General features: G+C 34.0%; 1 pseudogene; it reads left to right on the forward strand.

Moving 5' to 3' along the window:
* Positions 1 to 538: 538 nt before the first annotated feature.
* LOC136227206 (photosynthetic NDH subunit of lumenal location 1, chloroplastic-like) lies at positions 539 to 2,530 on the forward strand (annotated as a pseudogene).
* Positions 2,531 to 8,200: the final 5,670 nt, after the last annotated feature.

Genomic DNA, 8,200 nt, shown 5'->3' on the forward strand with positions numbered 1-8,200 from the left:
AATGAGTAAAAAATATAAAAATAAAAATCTATATTTGACAAAAGGTAATTATGATATTTCAATTTACAAGAATCAGATTCTATCCTTATTTTTAACATACTAATTTTATTTTATTCCTATACTGCTGAGCATGATGAATTTTACATTTATTTAGATAATAAAACTGATTTGATAGTATTATCAAATTGGATTCCGAACAAAATTTTCAGATTTGACAGTATAATAATAAAATTAGATTTTTTAAATAAACTTATTGATAAACTGAAGTAATAAAATAGTTTCGTGCGCATTTTAATAGGTGGTTTATAAATGTTTTAATAAAATAGTACCATGTTTAAAGGCAAAAGTAAGATAATACGGTTGGAAAACAATGGAAATAAAATTATATCATTTGGTTGGTTATGATTCTGTACTTCTAAAAAAAACATTTATATTTTTAGAAAAACAGGTTGTATAACGACCACAAGCTCTGAACCACATCAAGAAACAAACTAAATTATCAGTAGTTGCTGTAGCCTGAAGCTGCTTTCATTCATCAATGGCAATATCTTCAGTTTCTTTGAGCTGGGCTTCCTCAATCTTATCCCAGAAGGTCTAATTCTCGCAGCTTAACACATCATTTGCCACCTGAACTTGTCCAAAATGGTTGATTGGCCCCTGAACTTTCAAAGTGTCTCCATAGCCCACTGAACTTGCATAAAATGTTCAGTTAGCCCATTGAACTTGCATAAAATGTAATTACTTAATCACTCGGTTGTAAAAAAGTAAGTTAAATGTGGAAGATATATTGCAAGCATGACTAGAGTCAGAGTATGCGATTATAATATTAGAGAAGAAAAATGTTTTATAGTTGAATAAGTAAGAAATTCTTTTTTAACATGTTTTAATCTATTTTGTGAAATATGTAATAACATTCTAAGGCACTTGTAACATATCTTCGGCATTTGATTTACTTTTTTACAACCGAATGATTAATTGATTACATTTTACGCAAGTTTAGGGGGCTAACTAAACATTTTATGTAAGTTTAAGGGGTTATCGAGACACTTTGAAAGTTCAGGGGGCCAATCAACCATTTTGGACAAGTTCAGGGGCAAATGATGTATTAAGCCAATTCTCGCTCTCTTCTTCTATTTATGTATGTTCAACCTTGACATTCAATTAACTTGAATTTGAATTTAAATTTAAATTTGCAGTTCGAATAATTTCCTTTGCTCAAATGAATTGCCTCGACACATTCCATTAGCTGCTAATTGCTCTTCCATTGAACAAAGTAAGATACCCATTCTCTATTAGCTACTGTTTTAGTCGGGGATGGATACAAGATTCACTGATAGAGGTCCTTGCCGTGGTCACTTGTGATTTATGGATACCGGCGTGTTTTTACCTAAAAAAATTAACTTCTGGTACACAATTTACATAGAAATTTTAGCATTTTCTTACAACCAATGGGTGTCAACTTTGAATTAGCTGCTTAAAGTGAAAAGGTACTGTGAAATGGTTAGGATTTTGATTTCCGGGGGCATGATTCAGCGTTCAAGGACCGAACAATGCAGTTGCAGAATGTTAGAGTGAGGTTCATACCTACTGAGAAGAAAGACATTCATGATTTGAGATCAATGCAACGGGTATTTCAAACACTTTCATGTGTTTTCTATCCTTTTCGAGTGTTATTAGTGTCTCGGAAAATTCAGGTTGTTTCTGACTTGGTTGAGAAGATTTACGCTGCCCCGAATCAAAGAGCTACCATATTTGACATACAAGAGGTTTATGTATATATAAATAGAGTGTCTGTTATGTTACGTTATGTTCAATTAGCAGCTAATAATTATATTCTTAGTAACGTTTTAATGGGTGAATGCAGAGAAGTGGAGATGGGAAAAACTACTACACCTTTGAATATGAGCTTACATCTCCCAATTTCTCCAGTGTTGCCTTTGCAACCATTGGAATTGGCAATGGTAACGCCCCTTTCTCTCTTTCTTGTCTTACTAAAATGTCATCAACGCATTTTTCAGTCATCAAGTTGGCAATATTTAACAAATTAGACGAAATTTCATAAATTTTAAGTATTAAAGCTCATTTATTTGTTTAAATATTGAACCATTAATTAACTATTAAGATAACAGGTATATGTAAAAATTAACTCGAAGCTTAATCTGAAAAATAAATGAACTTTGGGCTTAAGTATGCATTGAGCCTTTAATCAATCAAGTAGTACAAGTGTCATTTTAAATTGATTCGTACAATTGTATAAATTTTTTAATTTTCAAATAGAAGTTTGAAATTTATAAACTATTGGCCGCATTGAAAATGGTTGGTGTGTGTAGATATTACACCCTAATCGTGGGGGGCAAATGAAAGACGTTGGAAAAGATACCGCAACCAGCTTAAAGTGGTGGCTGACTCTTTCAAGATGCTTGATATTTAACAGATGTCCTCAATGAAAAAAGCATATCTACTTGTATATACTTACTAGAAAATTTGCCATTGTTTTCCCTTGAGCAAATTTGCCAATTCAATAATGCAATTTTTTAATTACCATTCCTCAAACTGAAAACATTTCATCAGAAAGCAGAAAGTGAAATTTGCATTTATTCATTTACAAGCTATGTTGCCCGGACACGGACACGGATACGGTATCCGACACGGACACGGATACGGGAAATGTCATTTCTATAAAACATAGGACACGAATGCATGGGAGACACTTGTAAATATTAAAAATATTGGGGCACATTTATAAATATTAAAAATATATTTTTATATATGATTTTTTGTAATATAACTAAATAAATACATATAAACGAAATTATAAAACTCTTAACTGAACATAATAAAAGCTTTCATCCTTAACACTAAAAACCTATTTCTTCAATGTTTTTCTTTCAATCTTCAGCAACAAGTAGGCCTATTTATATAGATGGATGGAGAAGTTTGAGAGTTTTTATATTAATGGCATTAATTCCCCCGTCCTTTGGAGTTTCTGGCTCTCCAAATCTATTTGGAATAAGAATCGATGATTAAAGAATTACTTTGGAGTTGAACGGATGTTTTTTCAGATTTGAAGAATCATAGTGTTTTTTTTCTGGGACACTTGTATCCTTCAGCGATAAGCGTGTCCAACTTTCCGATATTACGGAAACGGCCCCGACACCGTGTCCTAGGCATTTCCGCCCATTTCCGTATCGGAAACGTATGGGACACGCAACACGTTGGGTTGCCGGCGTGTCTGTGCTTCAGAGTTTACAAGTGAAGGTGGAAACAAGATACATATATTCTTTATCAAACATTAAATACTAAGTGTCTATTTGGTATAAAGTGTTGAAATAAGATTGAAAAACATGTGTTTTTATTTTAGCAATTTTAAAAGTAAATATTCTTTATCAGATTGTTTGGTTCTCATACTTTAACAACAAACTCTAAACAACTAAGATCAAACCATAAATATGAACGGTCTGAGGTTTCTGATAGCGAGTTAAAGATTTTCATAATATCTTCATACCATGAAAAACTCTGTTTCGAAGCAACAGTTTCTAATGCCTACAGTTATTTAGGATTTATATTAATCTCAGGCTTTCCCAAATCGTTTTACACACAGGTTCAGCATTAGGATCGGATAGTACCCCGTACCCTTACCCATTGCTATCCCTAATCACAGCCTCTCAAATCCACCAAAACCAACAAGGTTTAATCAATACTAAGCCCTTTCTCTTCCATTAACAAAGTATTAATTCTATAATGAATAGCATACATCTAAACTTCACCAATGAACATTAAAATGTTCAATATTACCAAGCTTTTAGGATACCAATTCTAGCACATGAAATACAAAATTTAATTTTCAACACTTTTTTTCCCACTTACTACATGACAAGCTAGACATATCAAGCTAAAAAGAATAAACCAATCAACAAACTTGATTGTTGATATTTATGAAGACTTTTTGTTTTACGAATGACAGTTCATACAGAGTAGTCACAAGTAATCAACGAGGATCTAATGATTTCAATCTAAAACAGCTGCAATTGATTGATTTGTACTAATGCTTTGGAACAAATAGCAGAAAATAACAGAGCTACAGAACACGAATTCATGGCATCGGGGCGGGAAACAATAATTATGCTTACTCAATTATATTTCTTTCTACATTACCTTTGGGGCCATTGATGAAAATCGTTCAAGAATAATTAACTAAACTTGAAGAAAAAAGAAAACATAGGAAAAAGAGGTCAGCAAAGAAAAACTCTCAACCCATCCTTAACTCCGACCAAAATGAGCATAAACACAAAACGAAAACAAAAAATAGAAGCTAAAATCATCAAACGGGAACTTTAATTGAAAGAAAATAATATTTCTGGGAACACGAGGGAAGAATAAAGATGAGATCTTTGACATACCTAAGTAGCAGCGGCTATGCAATGGAGAAGATGAAATGATGCGTTATATAAGACACTTCTTCGAAGTACCAATTTAACCTACCTGGGCTATAGCTTCGGCCTTATATTTCGTGTTTCGGCCCAGTTTCTTTTTTTATATAGATATTGGTAGTATTATAAAACTTAATTTTTAATTTTTATTATGTCACTATTTTTTATATATAATAAATAAAATATATTTTAATTTTAATTTAAAAATTTTGAGCTCTAATTTATAAATTTTTTTTTATAAGAAAACTTGTATAATTAAATAAGGAAAGAAACATCATCTCGAATACAAGAAGAAATACAAACTGGAAAATATTCAATGAAAATTTCCATATGAGACACAGATCGTGCTCAAGCTGCCAAATTATAAGCCTAAACACAAGGGTGCATAGATTGATCACGTGAGGGTGTTGTTGCTTCTAGTTTCTTGTTTTACACATTACGTGCAGTGTTGTTGAGACGTTTTTGGGAGTTAGAAGTATTCTAAAATTCGAAAGATTATTGACTTGGATGATTGGTAGTCAATGTCTTTATAACGCTTAGGGGAATTAGGAATGAATGGCAAGACAACCTAAGAGTAAGCGGAGCTAATGCCATGATCTGGTATGCTTGAGGGCAAGCATTGGGCAAGTGTGAGGTGTTTGATAAGTGCATAATTCAACAATAAATAACTCCGCTTTTGTGCTTTATAATTGTCATGTTTTGTTATTTTTGCGGGTTTTATTGCTTGTTTTTGGTATTTTCATCTCTACAGGCCAATGATGACTAAAGGGAGATAAATTGGGCTTAATTTGGGCCGAGCTGATGTCGGGTCGTGATCCGGAGCTGATTGGGCAGATATTGGTCTGAGTCAGAGTTAGTCTTGCACAAGACTAAGGCAGTTACGGGCTGACAGTTTCCTACTTCAAATAGGATTGCTTTCCTGATCCGGATTGGAAGATTTGAGAACAAGATTTTCAGCTAGAGCACGAATTTGTAGGAGACAAATGAGGAGGCAATTAATTTCAAATTTGAAAGGAGATTCTAAAGCGAATTGAAGGGATTTAGTTCCCTATTTTGAGGAGCCGTAATAGACTTAAGAACGGCAGATTTTCCAAGTCGAGGATATCAGTTTTTTACATTTTATTTTCCAGCAGAAAAACACATACATTCATGGCTATTGATAGCTAACTTTTTAATTTCGGTTAAGGGATAGTTCAAGGGATTCTTCTCCGTTATCGTGAGATCGTTGTATTTCACTTTTCTCCATTTATTAAGTCGTTTATTTGTTCATTGTGTTCAGGGAATTATCCTCAATTGATTATTTGTTCCATGAATGATTACTGTAGGTTGTTTGTCGAATTGAATAATCATAAAGCTGATTTGGTTTATTAGAGTTTCACCTAAGACAACCGAACTAAGCAGCTATTGACTGTTTGAACCAAGCTAGTTTCGTGTTTGGAAGAACGGATCCAAGTTTGACAAACCTGAGTTCGTATTCCGTGTGACATTAACACGAATCAAGCTAGGTTTATCTAAGTCAAATGAACAGATAAGTTAGTTTATAATCGCCGACGCTGAGAGACGATTAACTAAGATCAGGTTCTTCTATTTCTTAAGCTGTCAGTAAATTAAATCTTAGGCGCTGAGATAGGATTGTCTATTGATTAGGAACAAGCTATTTGCCGTGCTTAGCTAGTTCATTATTAAGGAAGAACATTCAAACTGACCCGGCGGAAACATGAGAATATAACCTTATCTATCAATGATCGTTAACGAATGAATCATCCTGCGATTCCCCTTGACTGAACTTTTCCAAATATTATTCACAAACCATCTTCAATTTCTGTTCTGTTTTTGCCATATCTTTTACTTGCTACCTTTAATTTAATAAGCTTCACAATTTCAAACCCCCATTTAATTATTTTGTTAGGTCATTAGGAGTTTTAAATTAATATTATTCCCTTGGGTTCGACCTCTACTTGCTCTATTACAAATTATTCGTTTAGGGAAAGTTGGGATTATTTTTGATGGATTCGGCACTCATCAGCTGCCAACGAACTTGAATTGAATTATCCACGTATCCACTTGCTGAACCGTCATCAACAAAAAATTTTCCCGAACAATTATTCACGGCCTTACTCATGCAAGCTGCTATTTCCTGCCTCCTACTTCCATGATGCACACCTGCAAAAGAAATAAAATTTTCTTGTACAGGTCCATTCCGTCCAAATAAATCAGCAGCTCCCACCACATTTACATCATTATAATTCAAACAAGCAGCTCCTCCCCCATCAAACCCATCATCAATTGAATTTCTCACAATCAGCCCCAATCTAATGCCAAATTCCTCATTAACTCCCTCCATAGTTAAACAACCATTAACCAATTCCCTTATAATTTCCATCACTTAAATCTCCCCAAAACGTGGTTTATCATGAATTATCTGATTTCTCTCAAACCAGATAAAATGAATAATTCCACAAAACATAGAAAACTCCTTTGATGGTAAAATTTTAATAATAGTTGCAAACTAATCCAGACAGTTCATACCTTCAATCTTATACACAGGGTATAACAAATTCGCCTGCTTCCAATACAATCGAGTTCCAGGACATTCTTTAAAAATATGGATAAGTGTTTCAGCATGAAACCCATAAAAACAATAATATCCAATCACACTAATTCCTTTTTGCAAGAGATTATCAAAACAAGGCAAGATATTCCTAGCCGCACTCCAAATAGTGTGAATAAATTTTGATGGCGCTTTGACCTTCCATAGAAATTTCCAAAACGAATTTACCCCTGCAGATGATGAAGCTAAAGATGAATTTACCTGCAAAGCTCCAACGGCAACCTTATAACCTGATTTCATAAGATAATTCCCCTTTTTGGAAAATACCCAAAATAAAGTAACAGAAAGGTTTCTTCTACTTAATGGAATTTTCAAAATTGCATCAGCAACATCAGTTGAAAAACAGAAATAAATCAATTCTCTTTTCTAACAGAACTCATCAAAATCAATCAAACATGAAACGCTACGTGTTGGCGTAGGATTCAACAGATAAAAAGGACGATTACAAGGGACATCAAGAATCCAACGTGAATCAAATAAATTAACCGATCTTCCCTCCCCAATCCTCCAACTGCTACCATCAATGATAACCTGTCGAGCCTTTATAAGGCTCCGCCAAACATAACTAGCACATAATCCCACACCAGCCTCCAAAACACCCACCCTTGGAAAATACTTATGTTTAAAAACTTGGGAACATAGAGATTCAGGAAATTCAATCATTCTCCAAATTTGCTTTGCAAGCATAGCAAGATTAAAAGCATAAAGATTCCTAAAACCTAAACCTCCCTCATCCTTTGGTACACACAATCTTTCCCAACTAATCCAATGAACTCGTTTTTTACCCGACTCACAACTCCACCAAAATCTAGCCATCACTTGCTGTAACTCATCACAGAAAGATTTTGGAAGCAAAAAACAACTCATTATATATTGGGGAACTGCCTGTGCCACTGCTTTGATTAATATTTCCTTACCTCCCCGAGATAAACACTTCTCTTGCCAACCCTCAGTTTTTTCATCAACTTGCCCTTTAAGAAACAGAAAACTGCCTTTTTAGAATGCCCAGTAATAGAAGGTAAACCCAAATATTTCTCAAATGATTGTACCTCCCGCACCCCTAACAAATCAGCACACCTGGCTCGATTATCACCACTTACCCCTTTACTAAAGGAAATATCAGTTTTTTCATGGTTAATTCTTTGCCCTGAAGCTGTTT

Source organism: Euphorbia lathyris, chromosome 4 (assembly GCF_963576675.1).
Source record: "Euphorbia lathyris chromosome 4, ddEupLath1.1, whole genome shotgun sequence".
In the NCBI taxonomy this organism is placed as follows: domain Eukaryota; kingdom Viridiplantae; phylum Streptophyta; class Magnoliopsida; order Malpighiales; family Euphorbiaceae; genus Euphorbia; species Euphorbia lathyris.